We start from the raw sequence: 14,349 nt of genomic DNA, 5'->3' as shown, positions 1-14,349 counted from the left end.
CAGTGCCAGCATCTGCATGCAGTTAGGGGACCCCTGTGGGAGGACTGGTCCACACCCAAGCAGAGAAATCACACAGTGGCTAGTTAGGGCCTATCCCTTGGGAACTGATGGCCTATCAAGAATTTTCTCTCTCCTGGGAGGCAAGATGTGTCTACCCTTCCTGGGCCTTTGCTGACCCCTTCAGGCGAGGGAAGGAACTTCAGCTGTGTCCACACAAGCACAACACTCCGATCTCTCCAGGCCCCCTGCATCTCACTTACCTGATCCTTTGCGTAGGAGAGACAGCCAGAGACCCCAGGCTCTGTCCCACGTGCAGGAAACCCTGCCCATCAGGGCAGCAAGCAGGGACAAATAGGACCTTCTCCCCTTCTCCTCCTATAGAGGAAAGTACTTTGTAAATGTGGCCTATCCCACTCACTTTACAGACTAAGAACCACCCTGTGGGTCCTAAAGGTGTTGCTAGAGACACCCAAGGTTCAACCACTAGCTATCTCTAGTCTACATTCAAGTCTTGTATTTGTCTTTTTCGTGTGTGACTCTCCCTTTTGGAGGAAATCATACACTGGAGAACTCCCGGTTTGGAAGAATTTTTGGATTTGAATTTGGAATTTTTGAATTTTGCAGTATCCAACAATGGATACTGCAGTGGATACCACCTCTGGCTTGAAGAGTCTCAGAAAGGGAGCTCTGGGGCACCCAGAGAGTGGCTACAAGAAAAGGGCCACCCATGCGAAGTGGGATGCAGGTATCCCTCTTGAACTGGAAGGGCACAAACCGGTGTAGTAAATACCTGCGCCTTCCTCTGAGCCCTCCATCTCCATGTCCTGCTGATGCTTTCCACCAGCCGATCCCAACCAGAAGATGAAGGCATCAGAGTATGTTGAGAATGTCCATATGCGCCAGCCTCCCTGGCTGGCAGTGCATGGGTGGAAAGTGGGTCTGAAGGGGCAAAAAGAAGACAACTAATGCAGGAGCCAACAGAGGAAAAGGACAAAGAGCTAAGCTGCTTTTCCATCTGCCTCTATTAATGACATGAACAGATTGAGAAAACAATATATAATGATTCAGAAGCACACCTGGGGAAGGCAGTGGTTTGTGATGTGCAAGGCTATACACCAGAATTTTGATTATAATTGGTCTACTCAGTTTTTTTTTTTTTTTTTTTTGTGCGTTACTTGGGCCTCTCACTGTTGTGGCCTCTCCCGTTGCAGAGCACAGGCTCCGGACGCGCAGGCTCAGCGGCCACGGCTCACGGGCCCAGCCGCTCCGCGGCATGTGGGATCTTCCTGGACCGGGGCACGAACCCATGTCCCCTGCATCGTCAGGCAGACTCGCAACCACTGCGCCACCAGGGAAGCCCCTCCTTGTTTGTTTTTAAAGCCCAAGTTAATAACTCCTTCAAAATAAATCTCAAAACTGAGTAGACCGGGCTTCCCTGGTGGCGCAGTGGTTGCGAGTCTGCCTGACGATGCAGGGGACATGGGTTCGTGCCCCGGTCCAGGAAGATCCCACATGCCGCGGAGCGGCTGGGCCCGTGAGCCGTGGCCGCTGAGCCTGCGCGTCCGGAGCCTGTGCTCTGCAACGGGAGAGGCCACAACAGTGAGAGGCCCAAGTAACGCACAAAAAAAAAAAAAAGAAAGAAAGAAAAGAAAAGAAAATGGGAAAAACTCTTCTAAGTCATGAAACACGGTACTGGTGGATTTGTGTGAATATGGAATAAGGGAGCAGGTGTCTATGGCAGGAAGGCTTGAGCAAGGACACCGGAGAAGCTTGATGAGAAAGACAAATGTCTTTAAACCTTAGAGGAGATGCAGAAGATTTAGTAGGACAGGTCCTCTTGGCAGATGGTTATTCTTCCTCTTGGTCAGATGACCTGCCTATTTTGGGGTTAATCATTTCTATTTTATTCATTTCAATATGAGGACTGCTGGTGATAGATCAAGATGATCGAGACCTCAGTCATCCGTCTGATCTACTACAAAAGCTGGAAACTTTCTCTGCATCCTTTTTTAATCTCATAAAATCCTAAACTTCATCTCCCCTAAATTATATCTGTATTTCATCTTTTATGGAATCTTTTGGGTGTCCATAAACAAGTCATTCATAAAAAGATAGTTTTAGAACACTTTCTTATCTCAGGTGGGTAAACCGAGGTCTTTTTTGCATTGATTTTTTTTTTTTTTCTTTTTTGGCGCGCGGGCTCAGCAGTTGTGGCTCATGAACTTAGTTGCACCGTGGCATGTGGAATCTTCCCGGACCAGGGCTCAAACCCGTGTCCCCTGCACTGGCAGGCGGATTCTTAACCACTGAGCCACCAGGGAAGTCCTGCATTGATTTTAATAAAAACTGAAGGTATGAACCTATCAGTGTCTGATATGGATGAATTCATCAGCCACTTTTCACAAAGTGGACACTGAAGAGAAAACTTGGGGTGATTGGCAGCAATTTTAACATCTGGGTATGAAGTCAAGTTCCCTTTAATTGGAGCTCTCGGGTGAGCTGGGTTTTTGTCTCTTTGCTCAGCACCTCTGAAGGGGACAGTTAAGAAAACTGTCCCCTTCAGACAGTTTAGTTTGAGTTTATTGCTATTAATTGCTTCTTCCCATTCCTGCAGTCCAAGAATCTAATGAGGCGAAACTAATAGGAAAATGTTTGCTGTGGTTCCACACACTTTGTTAGGTAGAAAAATCGTCAACACAATTTTCTACTCATTTGCTCACAAATGTGAGCCAATTCAGGGGTAGACTAGAAAGGACCATTAAATATGAGGTCAGGAGTTTGGTATTCTAATTCCACTGTTTTACTAACTAGCTGTGTGTGCTCAGGTAAAATTTACTTAATTCTCTGTGTCTGTTTCCTATAACTTTCCAGCAGAATGATTAGACCTAACAATCAATCTACATTCAAGAAACTAAAATGCCAGGTCCTAAGAGCAAGGGAGAGGGGTGTGGTAGCCGAGGCTGGCCATGAGGACAGGGGCCAGAGCACACAGGACCCCAGAGACCTGGTTAAGGATTTTACTCTTTATTCTAAGATCATTAAGAGGCCCCTGAAGTGTTTCAAGCAGGGGCTGACATGACTAGATATTGGCTTGAAAAGATCATTCTGGTTCCATTTTGGGAAACGTATCAGAACCCCCTATATGACATTTAAAGTTCATTATGTCAAAACATGCTCACCTTACCTATATTCCCATGCTATGGTATAATGAAGAATTCGTCTGGTCTTTGTCCCAGGTTCCTGGCACAGAGCTTCTAAAACCCTTGGAATTCCCCAAGTGATATTGTTCTTCCTGAACCCCTGGACCATACCTGAGTTTATATTAGTAAGATAATCAGGGGGTCTCCTAAATGACTCAGGGGGTCTCCAGGATGGGGGCTGGTCACCCGAAAGACCAACCACCTGATTAGAAGGTTAGGTCTTTAAATGATGTGCGACCAGCCCAGCCCTACTCCCCGGGTGGGGAGCAGGACTGGCGACTGCATTCAGTCACCTGGTCAACGATTTAATCAGTCATATCTATGTAATGAAGCCCCAATAAAAGCTGAACACTGAAGCTCAGGGGAGCATCCTGGTTGGTGAACACATCAATGTACCAGGAGGGTGACCTGTCCTGATTCCCCTGGAGACGGCAGGGAAACTCTACGTTCGGGGGCCTCCCAGACCTTGCCCCATGTGTCTTTCATTTGGCTGGTCCTGATCCGTATCCTTTATAATAAAATTGTAAACAGATAGTGCTTTCCTGAGTTCCATGAGTCATTCCAGAGAACTAACAAAACTGAGGGGGCCATGGGAACCTCCTGGATTTGTAGCCTGTTGGTCAAAAGTGTGGGTGAGCTGGGAACCCCCGAAGTATGCCTGGCATCTGAAGTGGGGGCAGTCTTCTGGAGGATTGAGTTCCCACCTGGTGTGGTCTGCAGTAACTCCAAGGGGTTAGTATCAGAATTGGATTGCAGTATACCAGGTGGTGTCAGACCAGTGCGGGTTGAAACAGAATCCAAGCTATTTTGTTTTAGTCATTCTGAATCAGTTTCAAGTCAAAAACCCTTTTGTCAAAAGGAGTTTATGGGCTTCCCTGGTGGCGCAGTGGTTGAGAGTCCGCCTGCCGACGCAGGGGATGTGGGTTCGTGCCCCGATCCAGGAAGATCCCACGTGCCGCGGAGCGGCTGGGCCCATGAGCCATAGCCGCTGAGCCTGCGCGTTCGGAGATTGTACTCCGCAACGTGAGAGGCCCGCATAACGCAAAAAAAAAAAAAGGACTTTTTAAAAAAAAGTGTCCCAAAATTAAGAAACGGACATATTTGTCTGCATTTGAGAAAAACCACTGGCTTCTGGCAGCTCAAAATTCAGACCTGGTTACCTGGTGGCTCCCCTGGAGGCTCAATGCCATTCATGCTTGGTGGTTATTAGCCCTAATGTAACTTGGGGGTGAAATCTTGCTTTTCCATTACTGGCCATACTGCAGCCCCTTGTCATTTGCTTCTGAGATGTGTTACTTTCACCGGGCCGGGGAGTCTGCATGCCTGTCATCTCAGGCCATCCTGTGTGGGCTTCCTTTCCAACAAACAATGCAGACTAGATATTTTGGTGACCTTTGAAATGAAACTGCAATCTTTCATAGTTCTTTAAACTAGCTGCTCACATAAGCATTGTTTGCCAACTCTAAAACCCTCCATTTTCATACCCTTTCTGGACCAGCACACTCCTTAATTTCCCTGCTAACAGATTAATAAATGTTGACCTATGCTTGCAATCAATCTAAGAAATTTTGTCGAATATCTTCTAGAAATGACTACAGTAAAACTTCAGGTTAGCAGTGGGCAGGAGAAAAAAGTCTCTTCCAGAATGCTGTCTTAACACGGCCTATTTCAGTCCAGATAGATCACAGGTTACACATTCAATATGCCCAAGCAAAGCACATGAGTTAGAACGATACTGGTATTTATGATTAATACATCATTCAACAAATTCTGCCATTAAAGATTTTTGGGGGCTTCCCTGATGGCGCAGTGGTTGAGAGTCCGCCTGCCGATGCAGGGGACGCGAGTTCGTGCCCCGGTCCGGTAAGATCCCACATGCCGCGGAGCGGCTGGGCCTGTGAGCCATGGCCGCTGAGCCTGCGCGTCCGGAGCCTGTGCTCCGCAGCAGGAGAGGCTACAACAGTGAGAGGCCCGCGCAGCGCAAAAAAAAAAAAAAAAAAAAAAAAGTTTTTTTGGCCTTTTTAATCATTTGTATTATAAATGATATTATTTCCATAACTAGAAGTAAAATCCCATTACAAATGATTCTCAATAATAACTCTCTTCAAAGGCATCCACAGCGGCAATGCTTCTGATCACAGTAGTAGCGTAGTAATAATTGTCCGGAAGGAAAATCCCCCATTGTCTATTGTCTTTATCATAGATAGAGCTGGAAGAACTCCACCAACCTCAGAGCAATTCCGTTTTTTTTTTTTTTCCTGCATCTCCCTTTATAGTAAATGCCTTTTTTTACCACTTTTCTCTCCCCATTTCCACCCTGGACATTCTAATCATTCCTCCCAGAAAAACACTTAAAGAATAAATTTTTTTAATGAGGGGAAGTTGAAAAAAGAAAAAGAAAGGGTTGACTGGCATTTTCCTCCTTGTTCTATGGAGTGCAGAGCTCTTGATATTTCAGTCTCTAGGCCTCATTCTGATTCATCGCCAGGTTCAACATACTTGTCACTACTGTCATCAGCCTAAGGGTGGCTTTGAAAGAACCACATAGAATCACAGGGTAGAGAAAGAGATAGTGGATCCTGCCCTCAGCTTCCTGTGCCACCTTCTTTATTTCATGCCACCAACACAAAGCTTAATTACAGGTTCCTACCCTTAGTCAACCTTATCAAGATTTCTAGGGGATCATTAGAAATATGTCATTACTAATTGTGTTCCTGAGTATACTAGACAAGAATAATATTCTCTATTGCAGAGCAGAAGGCATATTATATATACATATAGTTATATGTGTGTGTGTATATCTATATATAGATACACAAACATACCCACAGACATACTGGTTATATATTTTGGCTCTTTTTTATTTGCATGTGATTTCTATACCTTCTCACATAATTTTTCACTTTTTTCAAAATATTTTCCCTTACGGACAGTATTCAGAGAGATTTTCAGGTAGTAGTTACCAGAAAAAAGAAAGTCAGAGTGCTTTAGAAAGTATTTATGGGGTCTTCCCTGGTGGCACAGTGGTTGAGAGTCCGCCTGCCGATGCAGGGGACACGGGTTCGTGCCCTGGTCCGGGAAGATCCCACATGCCGCGGAGCGGCTGGGCCCGTGAGCCATGGCCGCTGAGCCTGCGCGTCCGGAGCCTGTGCTCCGCAACGGGAGAGGCCACGACAGTGAGAGGCCCGCGTACCACACACACACACAAAAAGTATTTATGTTTTCATCAAAAATAAATGTTTTTTAAATACAACTGGTCCTTGTCATCATATAAATGTAGTCATATTAAACCCAGTAATGTCATTGATGAGATTTGTTTGAACTCCAATAATTGGACCAACTACAAAGCCAACTAAGATTTTTAAGTGTTATTTTCATTCCCAAAGGAAAGAAAGGGGAATAAAGAAAGGTAAAACCTTCTTGGTCACAGCAAGAACCCAGAGGACTATTTCACCTGTCTCTTGGCATGAATTTTACCTCAAACAAACACATACAAAAATCTACTTCAAACAAACCACTACCATTAGCTCAAACCCGATCAATAAAGTCAGCAGAAGAGGGGCCCTCTCCATGCCATTAGAGAGAAAATACACTCCCATTATTCAGGAGACCTGAGGAGAAAGAGATCTAAAAAATTTTTCCCTTTGAAAATAGTAAGAAAAGTAATTAGCTGTCATTCAGATTCTGTGAATGGGGCGATATGGCTGGAACTTATTATACAGGTCTTCAGAAAATCCTTGTGTTACTTTATTTTTTAACCATTTTTTAATTTAAGTATAGTTAATTTACAATGTTGTGTTAGTTTCAGGTGTACAGCAAAAGATTCAGTTACATATATATGTATTTATATATTATGTATATATATATTCTTTTTCAGATTCTTTTCCACTATAGGTTATTACAACATATCAAATATAGTTCCCTGTGCTATACAGTAGGTCCTTGCTGTTTATCTAGTTTATATACAGTAGTGTGTATATGTTAATCCCAAACTCCTAATTTATCTCCCCCACAACCCCCACTATCCCCTTTGGTAACCATAAGTTTGTTTTCTACATCTGCAAGGCTATTTCTGTTTTTAAAATAAGTTCATTTATACTGTTTTTTTAGATTCCACATGTAAGTGATATCATATGATATTTGTCTTTCTCTGTCTGACTCACTTCACTTAATATTTCACTTCGCTTATTATACAGGGTCTTCAGAAAATCCTCGTTCTACTTTAAATTTAACTCTAGGGCTTTGTTCAGTTTGGTAGTGGGAATAACTAAAATACATGTGTTATGAGATGAAACAGTAAATTCTCCTCTGCTAGCTGAGGTGGACTTCCACACCACGAGTCACAGGAGAGAGTTTGTCCCTTTATCTACAGAAATCATGTATTTCCTCAGGATCTGAACTAAGACAGCACAGCTGTTCTGTAAAGGGCTCAGGATGGACACCCACCAGTGTCCCCTGGTGCGTGTGGGACTCACGGGAGCAGGGTCAGCGGGGCCAGGTCCCGGCGTCCCCGTGTTCTGTGGAGAGGTGTGCCGCGGCAAGTGAAAGGCAAGTGCCACGGAGAAGAGCCACACAGGGCTTGGACGCACTCCTGGGACGCTTCTATTATATGAGATGTGTACGAAAGTGGCCTCACCTGGGGATTAGACATTTTATTTATGTACACCAAGCAGTTCTTATCTTAGGTGCCCACTGTCTAGGGTGATTCTCTGGGATGCCTCGACGGTTTCCAGACCTTGGAGACTTCGGGTCCTATGGGACAGTGAGTCTGAGAGCTGGCTCACTGCCAGGCCACTCAGAGAGAGGGGCCCAGAGTCAGAGTCACACTCCAGACAGCGCTGCTTGTCTCCACAAAACACAGCAGTACGCAGTTGCACATACTTCCTTACACAACATACACAAGTCTACAGTTGCAGGTGGGGGGATAATTAATAGATTTTATTTTTTTAGAGTAGTTTTTGGTTCTAGGCGATGATGTATCAATGTAGGTGCATCAATTGCCACCATATCTACTTAGGTTTCTGTGTTTAATGCAGACTTCCGTTAGAAGAAGTCCCTAGAGCCAATTGGAATAAGGTGAGTGGTTAGATTTCTAAGACCTTGAAGAGCTTACGAGTCTTTGTTGCATCCCACATGAAGGGCAGCTTGGCAAGGTCAAGAACAAACAATCTCTCACTCTTTCTCATTCTTGGTGCTAACGTTCCATATCCACCAAGCTCTTTTTTTGTTACTAGAAAAGGCAATAGTCTTTCTAATTTTCATACTTTTAAAAGTACTCTTCTCTTTTTGTTTGTTATCGCAGATGTGTTTTCCTTATTGTTTAAAATGTGTTTAAGACCCTCACACTTTGGAGAGCAAGACCCGGACCTGACCTAGGGCTCTTCACTTACTAGTTCTATTCCTCAAGCAAATAATTTAGCCACTCGGAAGTTATTTTCTATCAGTAAAATGAGAGATTAATAGTATCTGCCCACCTCACACAGTTGTTGTGAAGGTCAAAAGAAAAGATGTATGAGTGTGATTAACAAAATGAAGGATAAAAACCATATGGTCATTGCAACAGGAGAACTGTCTTGTAAATTGAAGTCACTCTTCAAATGTTCATACGTGTTCTATTAGACCATAGGACTCCTCTATTTCAGATCCAATCTCTTACTGGTTCTGGGAAAATGTATTATTGCATCTTTGATTATTGATTTCGTGCCTTTGATTTTGATTGCTTATTCGGGAAGCTAACTATTCAGAAATTGCAACGCTGAACTCTACTCCCCAGATCTGCCTTCCCGAAATGTTTCATTTCTCAGTTTCTTAAAATTCTGGTTATATTGCTCAGGTTTTCTTTTTACTTATTTAGGTGCCATTTCTGCTGTGTGCAGCTGAAACAATATTTTCAGTCTGTCTTTTGCAATGATCTTTACCTTCATTCTTTTTCATTCTGACCTTCACTCACTTGAGAGGATGTAGAGTCCATTTCATTTCTTTGAAAAAAGGCTCCAACCAGTTTCTGAATTCTCTGTGTGGTTCCCTGCAGTTGCTCTTTTGCAGAATTAATTTTTAAGAAGTTTTCTGTACACTCTGTTTTTTTTGGAGTAATGAAACTTTTTCAGGGAGTCCACACTAATTTTTCCAGTTTACTGCATTCTCCCTTAAGTTACCTTAATGATGTCTGCTCTGCTACTGAAAATTCCTTAGTAAAATTTCTGATTGATTTCGATAGAATTGGTGATTAGGAGTTTGACTGGGTTTCTACTCGCTCCACGGTCTTCCTGGATAATTTTCCTACTGTGTCAGATCTTTCTATCCTCTGGTTCAATAGAGTCTGGAAAGACTCCACAGACGAAAGATGGGATTAAAACCAGAGAGCCAAGCATTTTTAACAGAAAACTAGAAGATACCTTTTTGTGCTTTGGTGCTGCTGTCAAGGCTCAGGCTGGGCCCAAGAAAGGGGGAGCAAGGATGGAATATTGAAATAAAATCTTACCACAAACCCCTTAATAACTCTACTTAATAATTGCATTCTGAACCTTCCAGGCATCTTGCAAGCAGCAAAGGCTGGTCGGTTTCTTTAGCTATAAATGAGGGGGGCGCTAAATTATTTGCAAGGTCTTTTCCCAGTTCTGAATTTCTACATTAAATAATACTTAAGCTGCAGGTTCAAGCATGAACTGGTAACTAGAATTATCCCCACTTCCTGATACCCCACCTTCAAAATGTACATATGGGTCTGTGTGCATATGCACACGCACACACCCACCCACACACACATGCACCCCTCCACAGGCCTATTTCGATTTCCCCACTTGTACATTTTTCAAATCAACTGTTATTAAACATAAAATGAACCAGTGAAAGGGAAAATAAGGGAAGTAAATAGGAAATTCCTCCCTCTGGAATCAGGGCAGCCTCTGCATCCCCAGATGTACTCCAACACATGATGTACCTAAGAGTAGACACCACAGGCAGCCAAGGCTTGGATCGGGCACCAAGTCTCAGCTCAGTCTGGACTCTGCCAGGGGAGGCCCTGCGGCCCTCTCGTGGACACACTGTGGAACTGCAGCCTTCTCTGCATCCAAAAAGGCACCAGTGACCTGAAACCCTAGGTCTTTGCCTAGCAAATGGTGCCTCGAGTCATTTTGAGGCACACTATCCCTGCAGCCATTAGATCTGAGGCTCAAAAAAACTAGGCTGGATTTCAAACTGGGTAATGTTAAATGGCCTACGTATTTACTAGTATTTTGGCTACTCCCAGCAGAAGAAAAAACACTTAAATTCAAGTGCTTCAGAATGAAGTTGCCAGCCTCAGGGCTCTTGTCTCTCCTTTGACCTTCAATTACACTTCGTTTGCATTGTCCAAACTCACGTCTCAAGAAGATATCTTTGGCAACTAGTAGCAGAAAAATGAGGGATGGAATTATTTTGACAGGTTGAGAATGGGAGGGTTGTGACATCTTTATTGTTCGTTCAGCCAATGTTTAATGCGTGTCTCTATGCCTATTCATTCATGCAAACCACAAATACTTATTAGTTCATACTGTACCAGTCATTGCCTGTTTGCTCTCAGATCTCGTCCCTGTCCTTCTCCTGAAAACAGTTTCCTGTTTATCCTTGTCAACTATCTTCCAGTAAGCATGGTCAGTGGGAGGCACTGTCAAGAGACTGGAGGTTGAGAAGTAAGGAGAAGCCAGATTCTTTTTGCTGGCTCTCTCTCTCTGTTTTGAGCATCATTTTCCTATAGTGGTTCCAGCTCCCCATCAGACAGCTCTTCCCTCCAGGGCCCTTGCCTGTCCCAGCCATGGGACAGCCTCAGCCTCTGATTCTGGTGACACCATCCCTCTCCTGTGTCCTTCAAGCCCTCGTGGTAGTAGCATTCAGCTTCTCACCTCTGTGCATTTCCTGTGTAGTCAATCCCCTGTTTTAAATTCCCTCTTTGAAATGCCCAGGATGATTTTGTTGTACTTGGTAATAAGGATATCGCAGTGGGCAATACAGGCTCCATTCCAGATCTCATGGAGCTCATAGTCTATCAGGGAAAACAAATGTTAAACCAACCATCAGTAGCATGATAAGTATTTTGAAAGAGAAGTATATAAGAACATACAGCAGAGAGACCTAACCTAGAATAAGAATAGTTCTATAGGCGACACTAGAAACCCTAAGTCAATGGATCTTTACACAAAGACATAGCCCCATGAGCTGTGGCTGCAGCACAGCAAGTTTTAATGCTACCTCTCTCCCTTCCTGGATCCAGCAGGGGAGAAAGAAAGGGTCCCTAGTGAAAAAAGAAAGTCAGGGGTTTCAAGCAGGATTCAGTGCACAGTAGTGGCAGAGAAGCAGAGATGGAGTTATTCCGGCAGCCTTCAGGGGTCCAAGAAAATTAGGCTCTGCCTGGTCCAGGCAGGGGAGAAACCAGAATCTTGGAGGAATGTATTGTCCCCCTGGCAACCTCCAAAGCACAGGAGTCAGGCAATGTCCAGGCCAAGCTTGATTCAGAGAAAAAATGTCTTCCCAAAGATTTAAGCTCCAACATTCCAGTATTTTCCGGGCCTCCTCCCACCCTAGCACTGCCCCCAGCAGGCGGACCAGCCAGCTGTGCTCTTTTATCCCAACAGGTTTCTACGCGTGCCTTGGTGAGCTCATGGCACTTTCATCCTCTCCATCTACCCCTCCATCTTGAAGAATTCCAGATTTATTCAACACCTTGACTCCTCTTGCCAAATCATAAAAGCTCTGGATTTATGTATCAGATGGGAGAGGCATACTCTCTTCGCTTTTGCCACTTAAATCACTGTTTACCAGATCTAAAGTGTGTTTTTTAAATGGAGGTTTTCCGATTTCATACTATAGAGGAAAATCATGACTCAAATGCACGGCGGTTCAGAGCCACCCCTCCTTGCGGGAGCTCCCAGTGTGGAAGGAGGGAGAGAGCAAAGTTTGAGGATCCGCTTCCCCCTCCCAGCTCACTGCCTACTGTAGGTCCATACTGGAACTTAGCACATCTAAAAACATTGTAACTCAGCATACTATCACCCACAGGTCTCTGGTCTCTCCTTCAAACCCCAATTATACTTAGTCTACACCATCAAAACTCATGACTCAGGAAGCCATTATGGGTCAGTTGTGGCAACCAAGGCAGGCCAGGAAAAGGAGGGAGCTCAGCACGAGGGCCTGGAGCAGCCCTTCTCAATCTGGGTTCCATGAGAGAACTAAACCCTAAGGCATCTATCATATGTAATGAATTAACTTGTATCTCTTATGCTTCCGGAATGGTACCAGCTATGTACTGTCCTTGAGAGAACTGAGAAAATAGTCACTCTCATAATATTCTATAAGCTTTCATTCTCTCCTGGAACCCTTGTTGAGAAAGCCTGGCCCAACAGCAGAAGCTGGTCCCAGTAATGCTTTGGTCACTCTCTTGAACCTGTCTGATTCAGAGGATCATACACGAATGATTCCACCCAGGGGAATTCCCCGGCGGCCCAGTGGTTAGGACTAGGCACTCTCACTGCTGGAGCCCCGGGTTGGATCCCTGGATGGGAACTAAGATCCCACAAGCTGCAGGGTGCAACCAAAAAAAAAAAAAGGTTCCACCCACAAGCATTAGCACAAGTGGGGGAGGGGGGATGTTTATTTTAAGAATATGGGTATTAAAGCATAGTGAGAGAACATGGAAAAACAACCAGAAGAGCCTCCAAGAAGTCCACACCTGGGTCTCCTGATGGCCTTTTATTGTCCCTCTGACCATTCAACTAACCTAACTCATCCAATTTTAACAGAAGATGATCGAAGAATTAAACTTATTTTCATCTGGGCAGGATCCCCTTTGCAGGGTCCATTTTCTGGAATTATCTCCACACAAAACCCTACTCTCAGCCATGGGTGCTAAGCTCAATGGGAAGATAGGAGACTAAGTCCTATAGCATGAGGAGGGAGTGGGGCACGGAGGGAAGATGCTTATTACCTGCCCACTGTCTCCAGGGTTCCACCACCTGGGGCAAGAGAGAGCCTCCCCATGGGGCAGATGCAGTGGAAAGGGTGGAAAGGAGATGCAAATAACACTTAGCTGAGTACTTTTTTAAACTGTTGTTTTCTAGGTGTTTCATTGACATGTCTGATCTCTGCAGCTAGATTGTAAATTCCTTGAGCGTAAGGACTAAGTTTATGCTGTGAATCTTTAATCTACTACAGTGTTCAGCCCAGTGCTTCTCCTACAGATGCTTCATCAGCATACTGTTGATTAATTAGAATCTGCTTTGGTGGGGAAAAAAAAAAGGTTTATCCTTGCCACAATTACAATGTAAGGTTTATTTGAAAGTACTGGATGAATATGATAAGGTTTAAAACATTGAATACGGGACTTCCCTGGTGGCGCAGTGGTTAAGAATCCGCCTGCCAATGCAGGGGACATGGGTTCGAGCCCTGGTCCGGGAAGATCCCACATTCCACGGAGCAACCAAGCCAATGTGACACTACTACTGAGCCTGCACTCTAGAGCCCGCGAGCCACAACTACTGAGCCTGTGCTCTAGAGAGCGCATGCCGCAACTACTGAGCCCGTGTGCTGCAACTACTGAAGCCTGTGCACCTAGAGCCCATGCTCGGCAACAAGAGAAGCCACTGCAATGAGAAGCCCGCGCACCGCAATGAAGAGTAGCGCCCGCTTGCTGCAACCAGAGAAAGCCCACGTGTAGCAACAAAGACCCAGCACAGCCCTAAATAAATAAATAAAACATTGACTACTTGTGTGCTATGAGACAAGGATCTCCCCACATCACCCCGTCCTGGGCCTCATAGGAGCCACCCACCCCACCCTGGACATCTGACAGAGAAGCCTGAATAAGGGAGAAGTTCATCACCACTGAAATTGAGCTGAGTTTCCCCTGAAGACAGAGCCCAAAGACTTCTTTCTCACCTAACTTTCTAGGAATGGCACGCCAGACAGAAACTGAGGACAAAACTGACCCCCACCCCACCCCATCTTCCTTCCACTCCTGCTCTGCTACCAAGAGTCAAAGGTCTCTCTCACCCACCCCCATGTGAACACCCCTTTCGTGCTGGACTTCAGAGTCTCACCAACAGTCCAGGTTTGCTACACCCAGTCAGGAATCAGCATGTACTGCCTAACCCTGGGGTCTCAGCTCAGCCTCAGGATG

The sequence above is a fragment of the Kogia breviceps genome, chromosome 3, assembly GCF_026419965.1.
Source record: "Kogia breviceps isolate mKogBre1 chromosome 3, mKogBre1 haplotype 1, whole genome shotgun sequence".
Classification (NCBI taxonomy): Eukaryota; Metazoa; Chordata; class Mammalia; order Artiodactyla; family Physeteridae; genus Kogia; species Kogia breviceps.
This window is presented reverse-complemented; position numbering follows the sequence as displayed.